This window comes from Mesocricetus auratus, unplaced genomic scaffold (assembly GCF_017639785.1).
Source record: "Mesocricetus auratus isolate SY011 unplaced genomic scaffold, BCM_Maur_2.0 Super-Scaffold_100676, whole genome shotgun sequence".
NCBI classification, from domain to species: domain Eukaryota; kingdom Metazoa; phylum Chordata; class Mammalia; order Rodentia; family Cricetidae; genus Mesocricetus; species Mesocricetus auratus.
The window spans coordinates 134445418-134469551 of NW_024429266.1; the positions used below are offsets into that span (position 1 = coordinate 134445418).

General features: G+C 46.5%; 1 long non-coding RNA gene across 6 annotated transcripts in view; it reads left to right on the forward strand.

Annotated features, from left to right (window-relative positions):
• Positions 1 to 13905, forward strand: part of LOC110342469 — a 41078-nt gene extending 27173 nt beyond the window's left edge. For all 6 annotated transcript variants that reach the window (XR_005874544.1, XR_005874542.1, XR_005874543.1 and 3 more), the window contains 3 exons: positions 664 to 858; positions 7624 to 7738; positions 13725 to 13905. This is a non-coding gene — a long non-coding RNA (uncharacterized LOC110342469). The remainder of the gene's footprint in view (positions 1 to 663; positions 859 to 7623; positions 7739 to 13724) is intronic.
• Positions 13906 to 24134: the final 10229 nt, after the last annotated feature.

Consider the following 24134-nt stretch of genomic DNA (forward strand, 5'->3'; position numbering starts at 1 on the left):
TAAAATATATGTTCATTATATAAGTTCTGTTCCTCTAAAGACAAATATAATATCTAATAACTATCTCAGTGTGTGTGACCCAAGAAGCCAGAAGCTACTCATTAAGATTTATGTAGACAAGGTAGTTAGTGCTGAGTTGATAATCCCAGGCACACCCAGGGCCTGGCTTTTCCTGACTATCATCTCTGTCTTCACATGTTGGTGTATTTGCTTTATCTGTGCAGCATGCAAGGCTTCTTGGTGGACTCCACTCTCAGAGTGCCCGGGTTCTATCTGTGCACGTAGGCATCTCTTTCACAGACTCTGCCTGTATCCAGATGGCTCAGTAAGGGAAGGCGCTTGCCATCTAGGGTGATGATCTGAGTTCAACCTCTGGGTCCTACATGGGGAATGGGGAGAATTGACTCTTGAGGTTGTCCTCTGGCTGCCCCACTTATGTGGCGGCAAGTGTACACACACAAACACACACACACATACATACACACACACCAAGCAGACAGATAATTTTGTTGTATTTACTTCTGAAACTTGGTCTCACTGTGTAGCTGTGGTTGGCTTTGAGCTTCCGTGAGTTTGGATCTGGGTGTCTCTGTCTTTCTGAGTCCTGACTCAGAAAGGTGTAACTTTCCTTTTTTTTTTTTTTTTTCCTTTTATGTCTTTCAGATGCTGGTCAGAGTCTAAGCAGATTTTTCAGGCACTTTGGGCTTCCTTGCATGTCCTCTAAAGCTCCTCTCGGCACCTTGTGCAGCTTGTACACACTGTGTCTGACCTCCTGTCACTCCCTGGTGACCCTGCCTCACTTCCTGTCCTCAGGATTCTTTCTACTTGGCAACAAGTCTCTGCCTGGTCCTTCCATGGGTAAGTCAAGCCTCACAGAGAAGGTCTGTTACCCTCAAGTGCCTGCATAGTTCCTCAACCACTCTGATGCGGCCAGGACCAGATCCGTTGGCTCTGGAATGATCTCTGAGCTCAGGGACCTGCAGAGGAGCCTGGAGGAAGAGGGATGGCTTTAGGGTGGGGCTGAGAGACAGGTCATAGGCATTCACAGGAATGTGAGTGGGTGTCTGTATTTTCATCTCTCTGAAATCAGACATTACCAGCATAGTGCCTGGCACATCACGGCCCTCAGGGGAAATACTTCCATGTTACCTGGCAATATGACCCCACTGAGCCTTCATGCAGGATTGAGACGGATAGAAGCTGTGTCCTGGGGGTAGGGTAAGGGGGGGGCACAAGGAGCTATCAATGCCTGTGGCTGAGTCAAGATGCTGCGAATGCCTTCAAAGCACAGGCCTGTTTTGTTTTAGATAGTTTCTAAGTAATCTTTCTCGGGGAAATGTGGGGTAGAAGGAAAATAAAAACCCAGCATGGTGAGGTTGCAGTGTCCGAGCTGCTTCAGGTTACTCTAGCCTGGGTTCTCGAACAGCAGAACCCAGAGGTCAAACTGTCACACAGCAGAACCCAGAGGTCAAGCTGCTTCCCTTCTTCCTTTTGTTATGTTCAAACTTTATTTTAAACTTGGTTTTTTTTTGGAGATAGGGTTTCTCTGTGTAACAGTCCTGGCTGTCCTGGAGCTTACTTTTAATTATTAGTAATAGGTTTTCTGCCCTCCCCCCAATAGGTTTCTCTGCTGATGCAGTAAGCCAGATCAGGCCGAATTAAAAGGTATAACAACAGGTTTATTTGAGTAAAGCAACTCCTGGATGGGCTCTCCAGTCCCAGTGATTGAGGCTGGAGAAGTTGCACCCACAAACAAAAGCAGGCAGACTTTATAAGTTGTAGGTGAGGTGTGATGACATGTCTGCCACAAGCTGGGTTTGGCTCCAAGTGTGGTCTAAAGCTGCACACTTTAGGCAAGGACTTGAGTGACTGGCAACTTCAGAGGAAGAAGCAGAACTGGGCTTTTTGGCACCTTTCCTTTGTTTGGAGAGGCTCTGAGTGGGTAGGGTTTGGAGAGAGGCAGGAATGGAGCTTTCCAGATCATGCAGGGGCAAGCTGGATGTTCCAACCAATTAGTTATTGTGTGTGTGTGTGTGTGTGTGTGTGTGTGTGTCTGTGTGTGTGTGGGGGGGGAGATATGTATATATGTGTTGTAGCACGAAAAATAAAAGGCCTAGAGACTGATATTGGGGTTCAAGCTTCAAGCTGAAGGTCAGAGAAGCAAAGCAGCTGGCCACTAACTCTTACCTCTACCTATGCTCAGACCAAAGCGGTGATCCTCAGACTGCTCCCGACTTCACTGCTCCTCAGATTCACTCGGACTGCTATGCTCTCCTCAACATGGCTTGAGACTAAGACTCAGACTGAATGTCTCTACCTTTTTTATCTCTCAAATCCTGGGATTAAAGGCATGAGTTCTGATTCATTCTCCAGTAGCCCAGGGTGGTCTTGGACTCAGAGATCCCTCGGCCTCTCTTCCGAGTCCTGGGACTAAAGGTGTGTGCCTGACTTCTATGGCCATCTAAGTATGGCTGCTTTGCTATTTTGATTTCTGGGGCTTTAATAAATCGTAAACAACATATTACCACAATGTGTGGAGTCCAGAGTCAACTTTAGGTATCTTCCTCAAACACTCTCCACATTATTATTTCCTATTTTTTCATGACAGGGTTTCTTTATGTGTAGCCCTGGCTGTCTTGGGTATCTAGCTCTGTAGACCAGGCTGGCCTTGAACTCACAGAGATCCATCTGCCTCTGCCTCCAGAGTGCTGGGATTAAAGTCATGTGTCACCACTGCCCTGCATCCACATTATTCTTTGAAATAGTTCCTCTCACTGAATCTAGAACTCACCATTTTGGTTGGTCTGACCGGTCAGTGAGCCTCATGAATTTCCTGCCTCTGCCTCCTCCGGGGCTGAGCTTGCATGCTGCTAGGCCCATAGAAGCCCAACCCTAATTCACTTTGTCATCTAATATAACTTTTTATTTTGGAAAGTATCTTTCTTCACTGAGACATCCTACTACCCCCAAACTTGTTTGTTGTTTTTATTCATTTTTGAGACAGGGTCTTACGTGTAGCTCTGCCTAGCCTGGAACTCACTATGTAGAGCAGGCTGGCCTCAAACTCTGCCTGCTTCTGTTTCCTGAATGCTGGGGTGAAAGGCATGCCCCTAGACAGGTTCTTTGCTGCAGTAACCTATTTTCACTTGTGTATGTGATTGCTCATCTATGCATGATGTGTGTGTGTGTGTGTGTGTGTGTGTGTGTGTGTGTGTATTTGCATGTGTGGATCCAGAATCCAGAAATGAACTTCCTCAGAAGGCGTGCACCTAGTTTTCGACCTTCACTGCTACCTGGAACTCACTCACTAGATTAGGGTAGCAAGGATATTCCTGTCTGACGCCCCAGTGATAGCGTTCTAAGTACACCACCATCCCCCACTTATAGTCATGGACTCTGGGGACTATCTCAGGTCCTCATGCTTGTGAGGAAAACACTGTAGAAATGAGCTGCCTGCCCGACCTCTGACCTTGAACTTCTGGTCTTCCTGCCTCCACGTCTGGAGTGCTACATGTATAGACTCACGGGTGTGCACCACCACATCTTAAAAACGTGCTAGCCAGACAAATCGCCATGAGAAGTTAGGTGGTGGCATCACACAGCCCGAGCTTTGGCTGGAGGAAGCTCCTCTTCCACCAGAACTGTGCCCACATGTGTAGCCAACTCAGCCACACAGGAACCTGTGAAAAGCTGTTTTCCAGAGCAAGGGTCGGGGGGCTCCATTTGCTGGAGTGCTACAGGTGGAACAGTGCAATGGGCATACTTATATGTAGCCAAAGATGACCTTGCACTCCTGATCCTCCTGTCTCTACCTCTAAAGTGCTGGCATTACAGGGAGTGTCCTGCTTTTTTGGTCTTTGACTTTTAAAATTCAGGAGTGATCACTCCCAAGAAAATAACCCCATACCAGACACACCAAGCTGGTTTAGGGACCCTGCTCTGGTCACCAGTCACTTCAGTGAATCCCAAGACTTTTTTCTGGTGTCTGTTTCTTTGATAGGCTTATCTTAGCTTCTGACTGCTGTAATCACAGGACACAAGGAGGTGTTGTCCTCGGCTGTTTTTTTTTTTTTTTTTTTTTTTTAATGAGAAAGGTGTTGGTTTGCTGGTCCTGCCCCAGCCTATTGAGTGCTGAGGTTAGAGGTGTTTTATGCCATGCCCTGCCTTAGTCAGATTTTTATCCTTTACAAAGACTGTCTTGGCATTTTGTTTCTCAGTTGACTTGGCATGAATTTACTGTTTTTGATAACTGCTTACCATAATGTTAGCTTTCATTTCCCATCACTTCTCTGTTAAGAGAAGCTTTCCTTGAGTGGAGCCTTCCCACCAGCCTGGTTCCAGAGCCGCATCAGTCCCAAATAAACACACAGGAGGCTATATTCATTATGAAGCTGTTGGCCTTGCTTGTCTCTTACTGGCTAGCTCTGCTTTAAGTAATTACCCCATAATTGTTAATCTAAGTATGTCTCTTACCGGAGAATAGTTCTGGGCTCCTACCCCCATGGCGGTTACATGTTGACTCTCTTGTGTTTCTCCTACCCAGAATCCTCCTGGACTCCTAGCCCCACCTATCTAGATTCCTATTGGCCAGACAGTGCTTTATTAGCATAAGACTTCCCCAACATCTCCTCTTTTCTGTTTAAACAAAAAGAAAGGTCTTAACTTTAACACAGTCAAATTGTATATAACAGAACAGTTATCAAATAAGAACATAGTTACAAAATATTAGCAAGATTTAAAGAAAATATCATCCATACCATCCTTGTGAGTTCAAAGTTCTATATGTAACTTATCTTTTATCATAACTAAGGAAAACTATAACTATCTGTCTTCAACTCCATCAAAGACCACAGAAGGATAATATATAAACACTAGGATTGACAGAGATATCTTACTGCCTGGACAGTCACCCGAAGTTCCTCTGTAACGTTGGGGCATCCATCTTCAGCCCATAGGCCACAATGTGTCTGGAACACTTCTCAGCAAAGCAGGAAATTTTAAACTGTCCATCTGCATTGACAGACTATCATTCATTTTTCTTTGTCCTGCAGAAAGTCTCATAGACTCTTCATCAAGCAGGAACCCTGTAAGACTGAGTTCAGTAGTCACTTTCCTGTGGGTCCTGCATGTCCAGATGATACAACAACAGTCAAACAATCTAGGCAAGAGCAGTTTCTTGCCCAAATGGCTAATCTTGCCATGTTGAAAGCAAACTTTATAACGAGTTTCTTCGATGCCCATCTTCCTCTCAGACGTAATTGGTGCTGCCAGGAGCAGACATTTCTCATTGCCAAGACAAACCCTAAACCATTTTAAATGCCATGTTCTGAAGGTCTTTGAGAGGTTTGAAGACTGTCCATCTCAAATATATTTCTGTATATCTAGAATACCTAACTTATGTAACTAGAAATTCTATTATAAGTAACTATCTATAGTCTGTATTCAATTATGCATTACGTTGTAAAAGATCAGTATAAGCACAATACTTAATCAAGAGGAGAAATATAAGCATCACAAAATTGACTTTGAATTTGTATCAATAAATGAAAAACAATACCCATAACATAATTCCCCTTTTTTACCATTAAAAAGATTGGCTATGATCACTAGCCAATTATAAACAATCCCATTTAGATGAAAACAAAGATTTATAAACAAGATGGGAATTGGGACGTCGCTCATTCCAAACTGCTTCCTGCTGGAAGGGGCGCTGTTCATACCATGGGGATCATGACAAAACTCAGAAACCTGTATAAGTCCTTATTTTCGTGGTCTGTAAAGCTGCATCATCTTAGCTGTCTCAATTGTTGGAACACCTGGTCCACTGCTTCCGGGGTCTTGGTTCGTGCAACCACAGAAGCCTGGAAGAAATCTTCAGCTTTTCATTTTCTGTAGAAACATAAATAAAAACTCCTTTTCCGAGTAACATATCCTTATGCTTAAATTTTGAAGTCAAGGTATTTTCAAAAGATATAAGTTGTATTAATTTAGCAGCATTTATAAGCAAGTGTACTTTAGTATCAGTTCCTTCCTGAGCAAGCAAAAAACTGAAAAACACAATAGCGTACAGTATCCAGACTCTCTGTGTATTTTCCATCTTTACGTGGCTTATTTATCAATTATTATTATTACTTTATTTCTTTTACTTTTATTTATTTTTCTCTGAGACAGGGTTTCTCTTTGGAAATCTGCCTGCCTCTGCCTCTGGAGCAATTCCTACCGGCGTGTGCCACCACAACGCCGGCTTTTGTATTTATTTACCACTTTGCCATTTCATTTTCTCTCTCAATCTCACGTATATTTTTAAACACACTGTAAACCTTTAGAGGTTTTTCTTCATCCAGTCTGACTTTACTGTAAATCTTTATGTTTTTCTGGCCACGTGTCTTATTTGTAAAACCGTGACTGTTTTAAACTGCCAGTTTTTCCTTCAAGATGGCGGGCATAAGCATGACTCCAGCTTACCGCCTCAGTCCATGCTGACCTCCAGCAAAAGCTGCCACTTCCAGCTGTATGTACACACCTTTCAATCGTTAGCAGAGTCTCTTAAAAGAACCTTGTTGGTTTTTTTTTTCTTTTTCTTTTTATGCCGAGTCAGGAAGACTCCAGTAAGCGAGCCGCGTGAATCTCGGCTTGTGGCTAGCAAAACAGAGCACACCTGAGAAAAATGCTGCTACCAACATCTGTGCTTCTCTCCGTTCTTCTGTTTCTAAAATTCCTTTAAAGCTTTTGTCATGCTGCGTGGAAATTCATGATCCCACTCCTGACACCATTTTGTTAAGAGAAGCTTTCCTTGAGTGGAGCCTTCCCACTAGCCTGGTTCCAGAGCCGCATCAGTCCCAAATAAACACACAGGAGGCTATATTCATTATGAAGCTGTTGGCCTTGCTTGTCTCTTACTGGCTAGCTCTGCTTTAAGTAATTACCCCATAATTGTTAATCTAAGTATGTCTCTTACCGGAGAATAGTTCTGGGCTCCTACCCCCATGGCGGTTACATGTTGACTCTCTTGTGTTTCTCCTACCCAGAATCCTCCTGGACTCCTAGCCCCACCTATCTAGATTCCTATTGGCCAGACAGTGCTTTATTAGCATAAGACTTCCCCAACACTTCTCCTTACAAAAGATGGGAGTTTTTGAGGTTTCACAACCTCAGGGCTTACTCCTGAAAAGGTCCTGGATCTCAGATGTTTGGGTCACCTGCTTGGTTCTAATTGCTGGTAGCTGTGTAGCTACTCCATTGACTCAGTCAATAAGGTTCACCAGATGTAGGTGTTTTCTGACAAGTGTGGTCCTTGGTCAAGGATTTGCCTGTCATCAGCATTTCCTGCTTGGGGTGTGGGGGGTCCCCTTTAAAGCCACAAGTTTAAAACTGAAACCAGAGTCTAACGGCTGGTTGCCACAAAGTCAGGGCTTTAACAACTGCAGGTTTCCAGTTCCTTCTAAACCCTGTCCTGGAAAGTTCAAGGCCATAGAAGCTCAGAGTCCAGCTTCTGGCAGTATCAAAATCTGGATTAGTTTCGTCTCTATAAAATAATTTTGTCTTCTGCTTTTCTACCTCTTCTAAGCCCTTTTCCTTTTATCGTTCACATTGTAAATCTAGCTGAATATTGTATATTCAAAGGTGAAAGGACCAACCAGGTAATCCTGTCTTCCTCCAAGGAAGTGAGTCAGAGGTCTCGCGCCCATTTCCTTTGGAAACTTCAAGAGGGTAAGAATGTACCTGACTGGTCAGGCAGGTAAGACAAATGGGAACAGCTTTTTTGTGGGGTGGACTCTGTAAGAGCTATGAGTTCCTGACTGCCCCCTCCAGCCTATATTTGATTTGATTTGTTTGTTTCTTTGTGTTTTGTTTTAGGGAGGGAGAAAGAGGAAGTTCTCTCTCTCTCTCTCTCTCTCTCTCTCTCTCTCTCTCTCTGTGTGTGTGTGTGTGTGTGTGTAGGGCAGAGAAACTGTCTTTACAGTCTTTATTTTGTTGCTATCACCATGTGCCTGAAGCTTACTGTGTAGACAGGGTTCCCTGGTCAGTGAACTCAGCTCTTATCCGACTGCCCAGCACCCTGCCCAGTGTTTACATGGGTTCTGAAGCTGACTCAGGACCTCATGCTTGTGTATTGAGCATGTTACTGATCTCCTCAGGCCTGGTATTTAGTTTTCTGAGACAAGGTCAGGTCAGCCTTGGACCCCTGAAGTTCTAGTGCCTCAGCTTTCCTGGTGCTGGGTTTCAGGCAAGCACGGCCACACTTGGCTGTGTTTGTCTTTGTTTTTCAGAGACAGTATCAGATAGCTCAGGCTAGCATCCAGTTCATTTTGTAGCTAGGGATGATCTTGAATGCTTGATATTGCCTTTACTTCCTGATTACTAGTGTGCTACCATGCATGGCCTTGGCTATAGTTCTGTGACAGGGTCTTACTATGTAGCCTAGGGTAGTCTAAAACTTAAAATCCTTTTGTCTCAGCCTCTAGAGTTCTTAAATTATAGGTATTGTGGTTATATTCATCCAACTGCCACATGAGATTTTTGACATGAAATTCCATTTGAACATGTCTATCTACCAATCAATAAATCAAAAGAAAAACCATCTATTTAATTGATTTTTTTTGGTGCTAGGGATCTGTAATGGTTTGAAAGAAAATACCCCCCAAAGGGAGTGGCACTATTAGGAGGTATGGCCTTGTTGGAGTAGGTGTGGACTTGTTGGAGGATATAACTGCTCAAGCAGAGGAGATCTCAAAGCCCAACCCCACAGTGACGAACTTCCTCTAGTCCGTTTCTTAATCTGTTTATCTCCTTGGACACAGAATCTCGCTCCATTCTACTTCCTGGTGCTCCTTTCTCCTTGACTTTTACATTTTGTAATTTACCCTGCTCAGCTCGCTTCTTTTCATTCTAAATCTCCATCTCAGTTAACACTAATAACCACACCACAGAGTCTAGAGTAGGCTGTTTTGAGATTTCCTCTGACAACGGAATTAATCCAAAACTCTTCACTTTAGCCCTAGGCAGACTCTTCAGACAAGGGCAAAAGGCAGCCACTTTTTTGTGTTTTTTTTTTGTTTTTTTGTTTTTGGTTTTTCGAGACAGGGTTTCTCTGTAGCTTTGGAGGCTGTCCTGGAACTCACTTTGTAGACCAGGCTGGCCTCGAACTCACAGAGATCCGCCTGCCTCTGCCTCCCGAGTGCTGGGATTAAAGGCGTGCGCCACCAACGCCCGGCTAAGGCAGTCACTTTTTTCACCAATTCCTCACCAACTCTTGTGATATTTGGAATGTTAATGGCTCATAGGGAATGGCACTATTAGGAGGTGTGGCTTGTTGGAGTGGGTATGGACTTGTTAGAGGAAGTGTGTCACTGTGGGGGCGGGCTTTGAAGTTCCCTATGCTCAGGATACCACCCAGTGTCTTAGTCGATTTACTGTTGCCTGCAAGATGTAGGGCTCTCAACTTCAACACCATGTCTGTCTACACAATGCCATGCTCTCTGAACCACTGAAGCCTGTAAGCCAGTCCCAACTAAATGCTTTCTTTATAAGAGTTACTGGGGTCATGGTGCCTTTTCACAGCAGTAAAAACCCTAAGACAACTGGTCTCTAGGTCACACACTAACATTCTTCTTCTCTGAAACCTCTTGATACAGGCACCCACAGTTCAAATCAGACACATCACCACTGTCTTCCATGCTCCTACTAGGATGACCCATTAAGCAGCACTTAAAGTGGCCAACTGTGTTTCTAATCCACAGTCCCAAAGTCCATATTCCTTCACACAAAAGCGTGGTCAGGCCTATCTCAGCAATATCCCACTCCTGTTACCAAATTATGACTGCCACAAGATGCGGAACTCTCAGCTACCTCTCCAGCACCATGTCTGCCTGCATGACATCATGTCCCACCGAATAATAATGAACCTCTGAACTGTAAGTCACCCAGTTAAATGTTTTCCTTTATAAGAGTTGCCATGGTCATGGTGTCTTCTCACAGCAATAGAGACCCTAACTTAGGATCATCCCTAGGGCCTCACACATGCTGGAACTGAGCCCCTCCTCAGCCCCTCCAATCTTACTGAAATGTAGTAAGCATCCAGATCTAGGATGGGCCTCCTGTGCACACACCAGGAGAACCTCTGCCTTCTCAGGCTAACTGCAGTCCCCAGTCTGCAGTCTCCTGGCTGTTAGAGCTGCCTCAGGGGAGCCGCATGCTGTTTGACCTTGGGCTGGTACCAGGCAGTCCTTATGCTGTGTGGCAACACAAAGTCTCTTTGATCAGTATGATCGGCCTTGGATTTTGATAGCTTCAGCATTTATTTTGCTCATTTTACTATTTAATTATCATCTCAGCCCTTTATAACTTCAAAATTCACTGTGTCTGTACTGCTAGCACTTGGCAGATGGGGACAGGGGCTTCAAAGTTCAAAGAGAGCCAGGGCTCCATGAAGTTTCTTTTTTTTCCCCTCAAAAATCTGAAGAAAAGGGGAGAGAGACTCCATTTCTCCCTGAAATCTACAGGCAGTTTATGGCTATTAGAGGGCATGAGGCATTTTTTTTCTAGTGCTATAGTCACTAGTAAGATACCCAGCATCAAGAGCTCCCCACCATGCCATGCAGCTGGCAGCGGCAGGACTCAACCAGGAGCTGCTCCGGGCACCCTAGCACAGGGCCAGTATACAGCAATAGCTCTGCACCATGCCAAGCAGCTGATGGGGGCAGCAGTCAACTGGGAGCTGCCTGGGGACTCTAGCTCCCCGGCTGAGACACAGCAACAGCACCCCACCATTCCGTGTGGCTTGCAGAGGTAGGAACCAACTGGGGGTGAGCACAGGAGGGTATGGGGGGGTGGGGAGAGAGAGAGAAAGAGGGAGAGAGACAGAGAGACACAGAGAGAGACAGAGAGAGATAGAGAGACAGAGAGAGAGACAGAGATAGAGAGAGACAGAGAGACACACACACAGACAGAGAGAGAGACACACACACACACAGAGACAGAGAGAGAGACAGAGAGAGATAGAGAGAGACAGAGAGACACACAGAGACAGAGAGACAGAGAGACACACACAGACAGAGAGAGAGAGACACACACACACACACAGAGACAGAGAGAGAATGAGTCATGAGCATGGGAGAGAGAGAGGTAGATTTGAAGAGACGAGGGAGATGAGGAGATGAGGAATGAGTTGATGCCTTACAGCCACCAGGGTCAGATGTCTGGCTGCCACTGGTCATGGCTTGGTCTGTGACTCTGGTGAGGGCAGAGAGGCTAGGGCTGTACAGAGTTGGCCCCGCCCTCACTGGTTGAGACACTCAGGAGAGAGGGCCCTGCCCCTCTCTGGGTATTTTAGTAGAGCTGACCTTATTCACAGTGGCACAGGGGAGCTAGCCCTGAAGGCATGACATCGGGAGACCAGATCATTCCCCTCTCGTCTGCCATGTGGCAGCATGGGTGAGGGAAAGATGCCCTCCTCCCCTCACCCCTTAACAGCTGCAGCAGGTGGGCGACCTGACTCAACCTCCCGTCACCAGCTGCAGCACTCGGGAGAATGGGCCCTGCACCTCACCTGGGCAGCAGGAGAGCTGGCCCTGTAGGGGGGGGAGGGGGGGAAGGCGGGGGGGGCACAGGAGAGCTGACCCTGTAGACGGGGACAGGACACACACACACACACACACACACACATACACACACAACGACACAGCACAGGAGAGCTGGACCTGTAGTTGGGGGTGCAGATGAGCCATCCCCAAGGATCGAGAAGAGGGGCATAGCTGGTACCACTTCCCTTGTCTGTGGAGTGACGGTGGGGATGAGGGAAAGATGCCTTGTCCCCCCTTGTCCCTACCGCCTCTAGCTGGTGAGGGAACTGTCCCTTTGTCAGCTACAACACATGGGAAAGCGGACCCTGCACCTCTATGGGCAACACAGCAGAGCTGACCCTGTAGACAAGGGCACAGCTGCAACACGGGAGAACAGGCCCTGCACCTCGCCTTGGTGGGAGTTGTCTTGTGGCAGCATGAGTGGGGGGGGTCTCCTGCTCCCCTGCCAGCAGCAACACTCCAGAGGGCAGGCCCTGCACCTTACCTGGATGACACGGTAGAGCTGGCCCTGAAGTCACAGGTGTGGGAGAACCAGCCCTGAGGATATGAAAGCAGAACCAGTCCTGCCCCTTGTTCATCCGTGCTGGGGTGAACTAGCCAGGGCAACGCTGGAGAGCTCACCCTGGTGGTGAAGACTGGCACTACCCAGGCTCACCCCAACGTCCACACACTCGGTGATCTGCTGGAGCAGGGGGTGTGGGGTGGGAATGGGGTCAGTCCTATAGACCCAAGTCTGCAGGAGCTCCACAACACAGGGCAGCAACAGGATATCCAGAAAGAGTCCCAGTGAGGGCCCAGCGTCGATGGTATAGCAGAGTCCAGGGGCCTTGAACTCATGCACATGTGGAAGCCAGAGGAGGGCCTGCCCAATCCCCAGAGACAGGGTCTCTCTCTGAACCTGGAGCTATGCTGATGGCCAGCTGTGCCCCACAATCTGTCTGTCTCTGCCTCCTGCAGCTCCGTAGTTAAAGGCACTTTTGGCCATGCTTGGCTTAGGGAACTTCAAATCAGGTTCCTCTATTTATATAGCAAGCACTGTTACCTACTGTGCCACCACCGCAGTCCCAAGCCCTTGTTTGTGTTAGTAATTCATTCGTTTGTATTGCTAGATAATATTTCATCGTATGGCCATATAGTATTTTGTTAGGTTTTCAGTCAATGAACTATGGCTGTTTCTGCTTTGGTCAACGGGACGGGCTGGGAACTGAACCCAGGGCTGCAGGCACTAAGCTGGTACTCTACCACTGAGAACCCTAATCCCTATTCAGGGTTTTGACTATTGTGAATAATGTGACCGTGAATAGTCATGTATTTTCTTTTGATTATGTTAAAATATGCATTTTGTAAAATTTACCACCTTAACCTTTTTATTATTATAGAATAACATATTGAAATATTTTGCTTAAATTTATATATATTTTTTGTTTTACTTGCATGTCTTTGCTAAATTTTTTTTTTTTGCAGCAATGTTTTAAATTAGGATAAGGGTTGGAGAGATGGCTCACTGGTTAAGAGTACTGACTGCTCTGGCAGGGGACCGCTCTGGCAGGGAAAACGTCTATACACATAAAATTAATAAGTAGAAAAGTGCTGGACTAAAGGCATGTGCCGCCAACGCCCGGCTCACATTCTTTTTTTTTTTTTTTTGGTTTTTCGAGACAGGGTTTCTCTGTGGCTTTGGAGGCTGTCCTGGAATTCACTTTGTAGACCAGGCTGGCCTTGAACTCACAGAGATCCGCCTGCCTCTGCCTCCCGAGTGCTGGGATTAAAGGCGTGTGCCACGTACGCCCGGCCACCGGCTCACATTCTTAATGTTTTCATTTATTTATACGTTCATTTACTTGTGTGTGTGACGTGTGCCACAGCAGCATGCATGTAGAGGTCAGAGGACAGCTGGTTCTCCCCTTTCACTAGGAGGTTGGATCTGCTGGGCGGTGGTGGCACATGCCGTCAGTCCTAGCACTTGGCAGGTGGATGGATCTATGTGAGGCAGAGGCAGGCAGATCTCTGTGAGTTCGAGGCCAGCCTGGTTTACAGATTGAGTGTCAGGACAGGCTCCAAAGCTACACAGAGAAACCATGTATCAAAAACAAACAAACAAACAAACAAATGAGGTTATATCTTTTTTTTTTCCGTCCCTAGCACCATGTGAACCAGACCACAGCACTTGGGAAATGGAGGCAGGAAGATCAGAAGTTCTAGGTCATCCTTGGCTACACAGCAAGTTAGAAGCGAGACTGTGATACATGGGACCCTGACAAAGAGAAGGAAAAAGAATGTGGCCCACAGGAAGCCATCAATAAAAGTCAAATTTTCTCAGTCACACTGTCGTACTCATTTATCATTCCCCTTTGTCTTTCCTTCTCTAGAAATCGGGACATACACTCAACCACGTATCCTCTCTGCACTATGATAGTTTAGGCACCTCTCTAAAGCCAGCCAGTAAAGGCAGGCTCGGTATGGCATGGCTGGCAGAAGCAACCACACTGGGAAGCGTCCCATCTGATGGTGTCTGATTAGAACAGTCTCCTTATCACCAAAGAAGATGCTTCAAGAGGCCAGGCGTGGTGGCACACACCTTTACATATAGCACTTGGGAGACAGAGGCAGACAGATCTGAGTTCAAGGTCAGCCTGGTCTCCATGGCAGCTTTTTTTTTTTGATGTCTTTTTTTTAATTTTTAAATTTAAATTAGAAACAAGGTTGCTTCACATGTCAATCCCAGGTCCCTCTCCCTCTCTCTCCCCTCTTTCCATGCCCTCCCACCAACCCCCCATATTCCCCTCCCCCAATTTCCACTCTTTTCCCCAGGGAGGGTGAGGCCTTCCATGGGGGGATAGCCATACTATGTCATTTCATCCAGGGCAGGGCCTAGGCCCTACCCCAAGAGTCCAGGCTGAGAGAGCATCTCTCATTGTGGGATGGGCACCCAAAGTCCATTTGTATGCCAGGGATAAATATTGATCTACTACCCAAGGCCACATAGATTGCCTAGGCCTCCTCACAGACACCCACATTCAGAGGGTCTGGATCAGTCCCATGCTGGTCTCTCAGTCTGGGGTTCAAGAGCTCCCCCTTGTTCAGGTCAGCTGTTTCTGTGGGTTAAACAAGCCCAGTCTTGACCCCTATGCTCATCAGTCCTCCCTCTCTGTCACTGGGTTCCTTGAGTTCTGTTCAGTGTTTGGCTGTGGGTGTCTGTCTCTGCTTCCATCAGCCATTGAATGAAGGTTCTGTTTCCCAGACTCTCTGGCAGTGGGATTGTAGGCTGGCACTCCCCAGATCTATGTCTAAAATCCATATATGAGTGAGTACATACCATGTTTGTCTTTTTGTGACTGGGTTACCTCACTCAGGATGGTTTCTTCCAGTCCAGGAGCTTCTAATTGAGCTGGTGTGAACCAAGGACCAGTCAGATGTCTCCTGTGGGAAAGGAGCCACAGAATAGCCAAGCCAGTGGGAGCCATGACAAGGAATCCCACGGGAGACATCTGCTGGGTCCTTGGTTCACACCGGCCCCAGCTGACTGGGAATCCTTCCCTTGTCCTGGGGGCACTGCAATGATCCCTGCATTTTCCTCCTCCCCCAGCTGCTTTAGGAAGGGTCCCTCCTCTGAGACCCTCATGCGAACCTCCATACTGCCCTCTGTGTTCTCAACACTTCTGTAGCTTGGGACTCTTTCGATTTTTCAAGGCACCCAGTTCCTCCTCAGATCTCTCTCCCCTAAAACCCTGACATTTTCCCCTCTACTTTCCAAAGAGAAAACCTTACCTAGATGGATTCACTATGTTTTTTATTTGGAAGCCAAGACTGAGACATTTTGGTTTTTGACAGCTGTTATCACCTTCCCATGAGTTCATAGGGGATTTGGTACCTCTTTATAAACATTGGTATCCTTTATTTCACTTATCCATGCATGGTAATTGAAAGATTGCTGGACTATTGATACTGTTGTTATTATAACTTTGAACAATTAGTTATTAGATCAATTAAGACAGGAAAATGGGCCAGTGAGCTGGATCAGAGTAAAGGCACTTGCTGCCAAGTCTGATGACCTAAGTTTAATCTCCAGGACTCACATGGTAGGAGAATAGATTCCTGCAAGTTGGCCTCTGACTTCTACATGCATGGCGATATGTGCTCAAGCCACTCTGTCCCATAAGTAAAAACATGTAAAAATATTAAAAGAATATGAAAATAAAATAGAAAATTTTTTGAAACATTGTCTCTCCATGTAGATCCAGTTATCTTGAAACTCGGTATGTAGACCAAGCTGGCCTTGAATTTGTGGGAACTCCTGGCTCTGCCTTTCTAGTGCTAAGATACCAGGCCTGTGACACTGTGTTTGGGTCTAAAGAACTTGTTTTGGTGTTTCCTTTTGTTGCTGTTTTTGATCTGGTGTGGCCTTTGGGTTTAAGAGTATCTGGATTTTAAGTTTTGCTCACGATCACTGAAAAGCCAGTACAAGATGTGTTCCAGTTATCTGCTGCCACTCCAGAAATGGCCACCAGGTGGTGCACATTCTTCCTTTCTGAGGTCTGGTCTTTGCTTGATACAGGAGCCAGGTCTCCCAGCCTTGGTGGGTTGAGATCCTTGCAACCTTGCATAAGGGATGTCTCTCCTCAAAACCACCCAGAGTTCTCTGAGCATTGCCAGGCAGAATGGAATCCCAGTTGAAGGAAGGTGACCACAGCTTGAAATGGGGGCACCACAGTATTGATGGAAGTGAGGACGGGACAGTTGCCCTTCAATTCCACGTTTGAAGGGCAGGAACTCTTTGATTGGGGTCCTGGCACCTGAAGTTGTACAGTGAGGATGATGGAGGGGCCATGCCCACACGTGGCTAAAGGGGACTGGATGCTGGCACCATACTGCAGTCATACCAAACAAGGTTACTCAGCAGCCTTCCAGTCACAAAAGCAGGTACCTCAGGGGCAACTGACAACATCAAGGGCAGCTAAGGGGAGGTGCTGGGATCTTATGGGAGAGCAAGTGCTGCTTAAAGGTTTTCAAGTTCAAGATTGCTGGAAAGAAGCCTTGCATGGTGGCTCACACCTGTAAGCCTATCTCTTGGGAGATGGAGGCAAAATGATCAAGGTCACCATTGGCCATATAGTGAGTTTGGGGCTGGCCTGGGATACATGAGATCTTGTCTCCGTTGTTTTTTTTTTTTTTTTAACTTAACAGACCTGGTTGCAGTTTCTGATATGTGGAATCTAATCCTCAAATTCAAGGAAGTGGAATGGAGATAAATTCTGTGTTCAAGGAGCTAAATGGATTAAGAAATGGAATAAGGGGGAGTGGTGATCTAAGGGCAAGATCCCACCCAGCTAAATTTCCAACTTGTGAAAGGAGCTAAAGAGAAGCTGAGAGCCAGGTGTGGTGGGGCACACCTTTAATCCCAGCATTGGGAAGTCGGAGATTGGCAAATCTCTGAGTTTGAGGCCAACCTGGTCTTGAGATCCAATTTCAGGACAACCAAGCTTAGGCAGTGAAGGACAGAAAGCTGGTGAAGATAGAATTGAGCGAGATGGTTATATCCTGGCTCTAGTAAGCAGCAGAACTTGGCATCTTCGGCCACATCGTTCTGGCTTTAGAGTTAAGGATAGGGAAAATGAGTTATAGAATATGCCTCCACACCTAAGGAAAGTCACTGATGTCAGGGGTGTCCCTGAATGGAGGCCTAGTAGAGAGGCCATTGTGTGAAGCCATGAAGTTGAAGCCTGGATTGCCTTGGAGAATCCAAGATGTTAGAGATGCCAGAGTCATGGGACACCTGCCTAGGAGAGCGGCTAACGGAACCAACCTAAGAGAAAGACGTGTGCTGCACTCAACAAAGCTGAAAGCAGCTGTTGATCGAAGAGCGTTTTGACATCAGGCATGGAGATGCAGAGTTTGGAGTTTGCCCAGCTGGGTCTTGGTCCTGCTTTGGCTCAGTGTTTCCTCACTATTCTCTCTTCCCTGCATTTTGGAATGATAATGTATAGCCTGTGCCATTATATGTTGGAAGTATGTCATCTGCTTTTTGATATTGATTTTTATGGGTGATTACAGTTAAGGGACAGAATGAATCTCAGAAGAGACTTTGAACTTTGGACTTTTAGATAGGTTTGAGACTGTAGTAGACTATGGGGACTTTTGAAGTTAGACTAAATGCATTTTGCATTATGAACTTATGGGGGCCAGTGAGTGGAACACGGTAGTTTGAATGTAATTGGCCCCCATACTCTCATAGGGAGTGGAACTATTAGGAAGTGTGGCTTTCTTGGAGTGGGTATGGCCTTTTTGGAGGAAGTATGTCACTGTGGGGGCAGGTTTTGAGGTTTCCTATGCTCAGGATACCACCCAGTGAGTCGGTGGCTTCCTGTTGTCAGCAAAACGTAGCACTATCAGCTACCTCTCCAATGTCATAGACTTGCAGCCACCATGCTCCCCATCCGTGATGATAATGGACTGAAACTCTGAAACTGTAAGCAAGTCACCTCAATTAAATGTTTTTTTATGAGTTGCTATCGTTGTGGTGTCTCTTCACAGCAATAAAACCCCCTAAGACAAGGTGTTTGGATGGAATTACAATCTAGTAACCAGGAGCCACTATGGCTGCACAAATAGTTAGGGTATGTCCTAAACTATAGATGGGGATTCTGGTGAGAATCCTAGAAGGCTGCAGGCTTTTAGCAGGGAAGGGACAAAGGCAGCGACTGTTAATTGCTCCTGGGTCTCAGCTGGTGAGAGGTTTCAAGCAGACTCCGGGCTAAGGAGCCCCTTCCTCTGCCCATGTCCCCATATCCCCCCATATGTCTCTCTCTTGCCTCAGATTGACCTCAAAGGAAGTGGGCATTGGTGGCAGGGCAAAGGCAAAGAAGTTTAGAAAGACTTCAAGCGAGAAGGACTGAAGTCTGAAACTCCCTCAGGTTGCCGAGACCCACGGCCATGCCTGGCCTTGTCTAGGGGAATGTCCTTCCCTAGAGAAACACGGATGTGACAGGCACACCTAATAATAGTCATGTGTGGTTAATGCTGGGCGCATTCTAGGAAGTGTTACAGTGAGCTATTTCACCAGACATCATTTGATGTGCTTACAGAAACCCAGAGGTTGTAAGGCAAGCTTCCATGTTGTGTCCTGATACTGCTGAGTGGCTACGGTGTATTACTTGCTTTTCTTTTTCCTATGAGAGGAGCTGGTGAGGGGGCAGCAAGCTGGCTCAGTGGTAAGGCACTTGCTGTCAGGTCTGGTGACCTGAGTTTGATTCCTGGGCCCCATGTGGTAGAAGCAGAGATGACCTCTACGGGCTGTCCTCTGACTCCACACTCATGCCATACTTGATGTGGCCATACACACCGGACAAACTCCAGTCACCACGCTTGGCAGCAGGTACCTTCACCCGCTGAGCCATCTCATAGACTTCTGGTGTCCTGATTTAGATATAGTGGCTGAAGGCCCAGATAGAACCCAAACTCCCCCCCTCTCGTGTGTGTGTGTATGTGTGTGTGTGTGTGTGTGTGTGTGTGTGTGTGTGTGTGTGTGTATGCCCTTCCCTTCCTCCTGCAATTGGGATATTCTTCTCTAGATTCTTGGCCTTTTGGCTCGGGGCTTACATCAGAAGCAAACCCCTGCATTTTCACAGGGGGTTTGGCCACAGACTTAGAGTTACACTTGACTTTCCTGCTTTCAAAGGCCTCCAGAACTGAGCTGAGCCATGCTTCTGGCATTCCAAGATCTGCAGCCTGCAAATGGCATATGACAGGTCTTCTCAGCCTCTATGACTATGTGAACCCGTTCTCATAAATCTCCTTGCTGTAGGTCCTGTTGGGCTTCTTTCTGGAGAACCAGGACATACATTTCCCCCCTAGTTAAAAAAATATATTTCTTTTATATGTATATGTGTGTGTGCTTGACTGTACATGGTGTACATACATATGATGCAATCTAGGGATTTTTTCTTTTTTCTTTTTTTTTTTTTTTTTTGGTTTTTCGAGACAGGGTTTCTCTGTGGCTTTGGAGGCTGTCCCTGAACTCACTCTGTAGACCAGGCTGGCCTCGAACTCACAGAGATCCGCCTGCCTCTGCCTCCCGAGTGCTGGGATTAAAGGCGTGCGCCACCAACGCCCGGCTTTAGGGATTTTTTCTATTAAAATTTTTTAAAATTAAAAACTACGTACAGTGTCATCTTGCTTGCCCATGTCTATGTGAGTGTGTTGGATTCACTGAAACTGGAATTACAGGCCATGGTGAGCTGCCATGTGGTTGAATGGGAATTGAACCCAGGTCCTCTGAAAGAACAGTGCTCTTAACCAATGAACCATCTTTCCAGTCCCCAATCTAGGGATCTTGACCAGGCTCTTCTCTGCCATTAAAGAATTAAAAGGCAGGAAAAATTTCAAGCACAACAAGTAGCAGTGGGGAAATAGACAATGAAGACAGCAGCAGACAGTCAGCAGTTGAAGAAGTGTTTATTGGGTTGAGGAAAGACATGCGCACGCACACAGCAAACAACAAACACTCAGAAAAAGACTCTCGGGGAGGCCGCAGCGATGGCTGCTGCATGGTGGGTGGATGGGGGAGATCAGAAAGCTGAAAACTCTAGTCTTTTTTTTGTTTTTTCTTTAAGTCTTGGAAGGTTGGTCAGTTTGAAGAAAGACAGAATTGACCCACAACTGTTGTATAACAAAAAATAGGTCTTGATCCAGCCTCAAACTTGTTGAGGAAGCGAATCGGCTGGGGCCTGCCAGCAGGGAAACAAGATCCCACAAGGCCTTTGTTTTAAGCTGCCAGGATATTGTCTAAAGTCAGGAAGTTGAGGAAGAAGCTAGCCATCTTGGAAGCTAGACATCCTTATTATCTAGCTGTGGCTTCTCTCCCTACCAGGGAGCCTGTCTCACTCCTAGTCTCTCATACATGTATACATGTGTTTACTCATACACATACAATTAAAACAGAGGAATCTATTAAAAAGAGAAAGAAGATTAATATCAAAGTCGCCACTTGAACTATCTAGGATTCTCCAGAGAAAGAGAACCAACAGCGTCTCTATAGATACAGGTTCATGAAGGTAGGTTTATTGGGGTGGTTGGCTAATATGGGTACAAGATATCCCATCACAGGCTATCTGCAGGCTGGAGACCCAGCTCAGGCCCAGGCCAAAAGCTTCAGAGCTAGGGAAGTGATACTGTAATTTTCAGTCTGAAGCATGCGCCAAGTCCCTTGAAGGCCACAGAAGGAGGGTGTTCCAGCTCTAGGACAGGGTGTGTGTGTGTGTGTATCCATGGTTTTTTTTTTTCTGCTCTTTTGCTCTATCTACACTTACAGCTGGCTGAATAGTGCCCACCTCCATAGAGAGACGCTCTTCCCAGCTCAGTCCCCTAACACGTGCCCATGTCCTCTGGAAGCACTCTAAGGACATACCCAGAACTAATGCTTTGAGGTTCCAGTCAGGCTGACATCCAAGATTAGTCATCATGGGAGACATATGTCCTTTTTTAGCTACCGAAACAAATCTTGAGGTACTGAAGTTATTGTTTTCTTGCAGCTTTGAAAGAAATCATCTGTGGAACCATCTGGGCCTGGCTCTCTCCTATGAGCTAACAGAGTGTGCGTGCCTGTGTAGGTGGTAGGGATTCTGTGCAGAAAGAGAAGGATTCATGGATGAGTCGTCATCTTTTTTGTATGTTTGTTTTGAGATACAGCCTCATGTATTTTAAGTTTGCTTTGGAGTTGAGGATGGCCTCAAACTTCTGATCCTCTGGCTTCTGTACATGTGCCAGCATGCCTAGTTTATGTGACTCTGGGGATAGAGTCCAGGGCATGCTAGGAAAGCACTCTACAAACTGAGTGACATTCCCAGCTGTTGTCCCCCAACCCCCACATTTTCTTCAGTATTATTTCTGTCATCATGAACTGTGTTCTTTGCAAATGTCTCCAGGCCTGTGAAGATGGCTCAGCAATGAAAGGTGTTATTCCATGACAAGCCTGTTGGGCTGGGTTGGATCCTCTGGAACCACATAAGAAGAGAACCGGCTGCACAAAGTTCTCTGACCTCCACATACATGTACCCTGTCACACACGTATGCACACACAACAACACACACAAAAAGATAAGGACTGGTAGAATGACCCAGCAAGTACTTGCTGCCAAGATTGAGGACCTGAGTTTGATCCCCAAGTCCCACACTGTGCAATGGCAGAGGGATAACATACTCCTGAAAACACACACACACACACACACACACACACACGTGCGCGCGCGGGCGCTCACAATGAATAAATAAATAGATGTTAAAAAGTTTAGAATGTTTCTTGTTTGGTCCTTTGTCTAATACTTTTCTTAAACAAACTGTTTCTCTGATTTTTGTGCTGCATAGATTCGTTCTGAGCTACATACTTGGAAAACACAAGGAGTGAACTTCTAAGAGGTTATTTCTGTCCTGGAGGAGGAGGTCTGGGAGCATTACCCAAGGTCTGGCCGAGTGGCTCTGAGGGTCCTTTCTGCCCTCAGGCTCCACCCGCCCTCTCTGCCCTCGGGGTCAGACATTTCCTGGCCCCAGTTCTGTAGGAGCTGGTCTCTGCATTCCTGTCTGTGCTCTCCATGCAGGCCAGGCCAGCAGCAGATGAACCTAGAATCTTCAAGGAGACAAAGGGAACTACAGTGGCTGATGCCATGTGTCTTCTTGGGTAGAGTGTGGTGCTCAGTTATTTAGTCCCCTACAATCTAGAAGCTGATGCAGAGGTGTTTTGGTGACCTGAGTCACAAGAGATTAGTTTATGGGAAGATGGCATCCTGTCAGTTGAAGACCTTAAGAGCAAAAGTAATTTCTCTGAGAAGGAATCCTATCTGAAGACTATAATCAAGGGCTGAGTATGTGTCACAATTGTTAGTGCTTGCCTAGCATGCACATATCTCTGGGTTCAGTCCCAAGCACCATACAAATTTGGTATAGGGTGCACACCTGTAATCCCAGAACTTGTGGAGGTAGTAGGGTAAGTTCAGTGTCATCCTCAGCTACATAGCAAGTTTAAGGACAGCCTGGGCTACCTCAACACACACACACACTGTGCACTCACAATATAAAGCAGAGGGTGGTGTGGAGGCTCATATCTGACAGGTCAGAACTTAGGAGGCTAAGGCAAAAGAATTATTGTGAGTTTGAGGTCAACCTGTGTAGACGAGAAACTAACCACACCAAGGATATTGGGAATGGGGGGGGGGTCATACTATGTTTATTTGAAAGGGAGAAATAACTTACATGAGAAGCTGAGAAGCACTCTGCTCTCCGGACCTCAACCAACATCCAAGAGAGAGCGTGGTTCCCTCCTGCCCCCTCTTTTATCCCTTGTTTCTCCCACGTATACCTGTGACCATGCCCGAATGGGCGTGGTCAGTGCTGCAGGTCCGTGAGACCTCTCCCTATAAACCTGGGCTAGATAGTGAGTTCTAGGCCAGCCGGTGCTATAGCATGAAACCTTGTTTCAAGAAATAAATAAGTGCCTAGAGATGTCTCAGCAGTTTAGGGCATGTGCTGCTCTTGTGTGTGTGTGCATGTGTGTGTTCGTGCACACACACCATACGTGTGCAGGTGCTCACAGTGGCCAGAAGAGGGCGTTGGATCCCTTGGACTTGCAGTTACAGGTAGCGATGAGTCACCCAGCATGAGTGCTAGAAACTGAACTTGGGTCCTCTGGACAAGCAGTAGGCACTCTTAACTGCAGACCTAGCTCTCTAGTCCCTAACTTAAAAAAAATTCACATTACTTATATCTGTTTGTGGACATGCAGAGCCAGAGGACGACTTGACAGAGTCAGTTCTCTTCTTTCACCATGAGGGTCCCAAAAGCCTGAACCGAAGCTGCCGGGCATCAAGGTTGGTGGCAGTGCCTTTACCTGCTGGACCATCGTGCTGATTGCTAGATGCTTGCAGCCAGTCACCATCTGCTGGTCTTTCTCTTGCTTGAGTCTGCATTGCTTCTGATGTTAGACTTCTCTGATGCCTGACGGTGGGCGTCAGAGTTCTTTTGACGATAACAGAAAACCCAACTACAGAGTTTGCAAATATGAGAAAACTGATTTGTTTTTCCCATGTGGGTATACATGTTTTCATTTGTGTACATGTGCACATGTGTGTATGTGCCTGTGGAGCTCTGAGGTTGAATTCGGAGCCTTCCTCAGTCACTCCTTACCTTACTCATCGAACAAAGCTGTCAAGCCGCACCCGGAGCTCACCGCCCATAAGGCTAGTCTGGCTGAGCAGACACAGGTTCTGTGTCTCACCCTCTGGGCACCGGCATGGCAGCGCTGGAACTCTGTTTCAAGCTTGCGTGGCAGGAGCATTACCTGCGGAGCCGTCTGACTAGGCACAGGGAAGTTTATTACTCACCCAAGAAGTTCAAAGACACAGCCCTTTTAGGAAATTCTGTGACTCCAGGGCTCAGCTAGCACTTAGTGTTACCTTCGTGTTCAGCTCAGTTTCCTTTAATAACTTCAAGATGACTGTCTTGGTTCAAACATCACATCCTTCAACAGTGGCATTTGTATGTTTTCATTATGTACAGTTTCCCCAG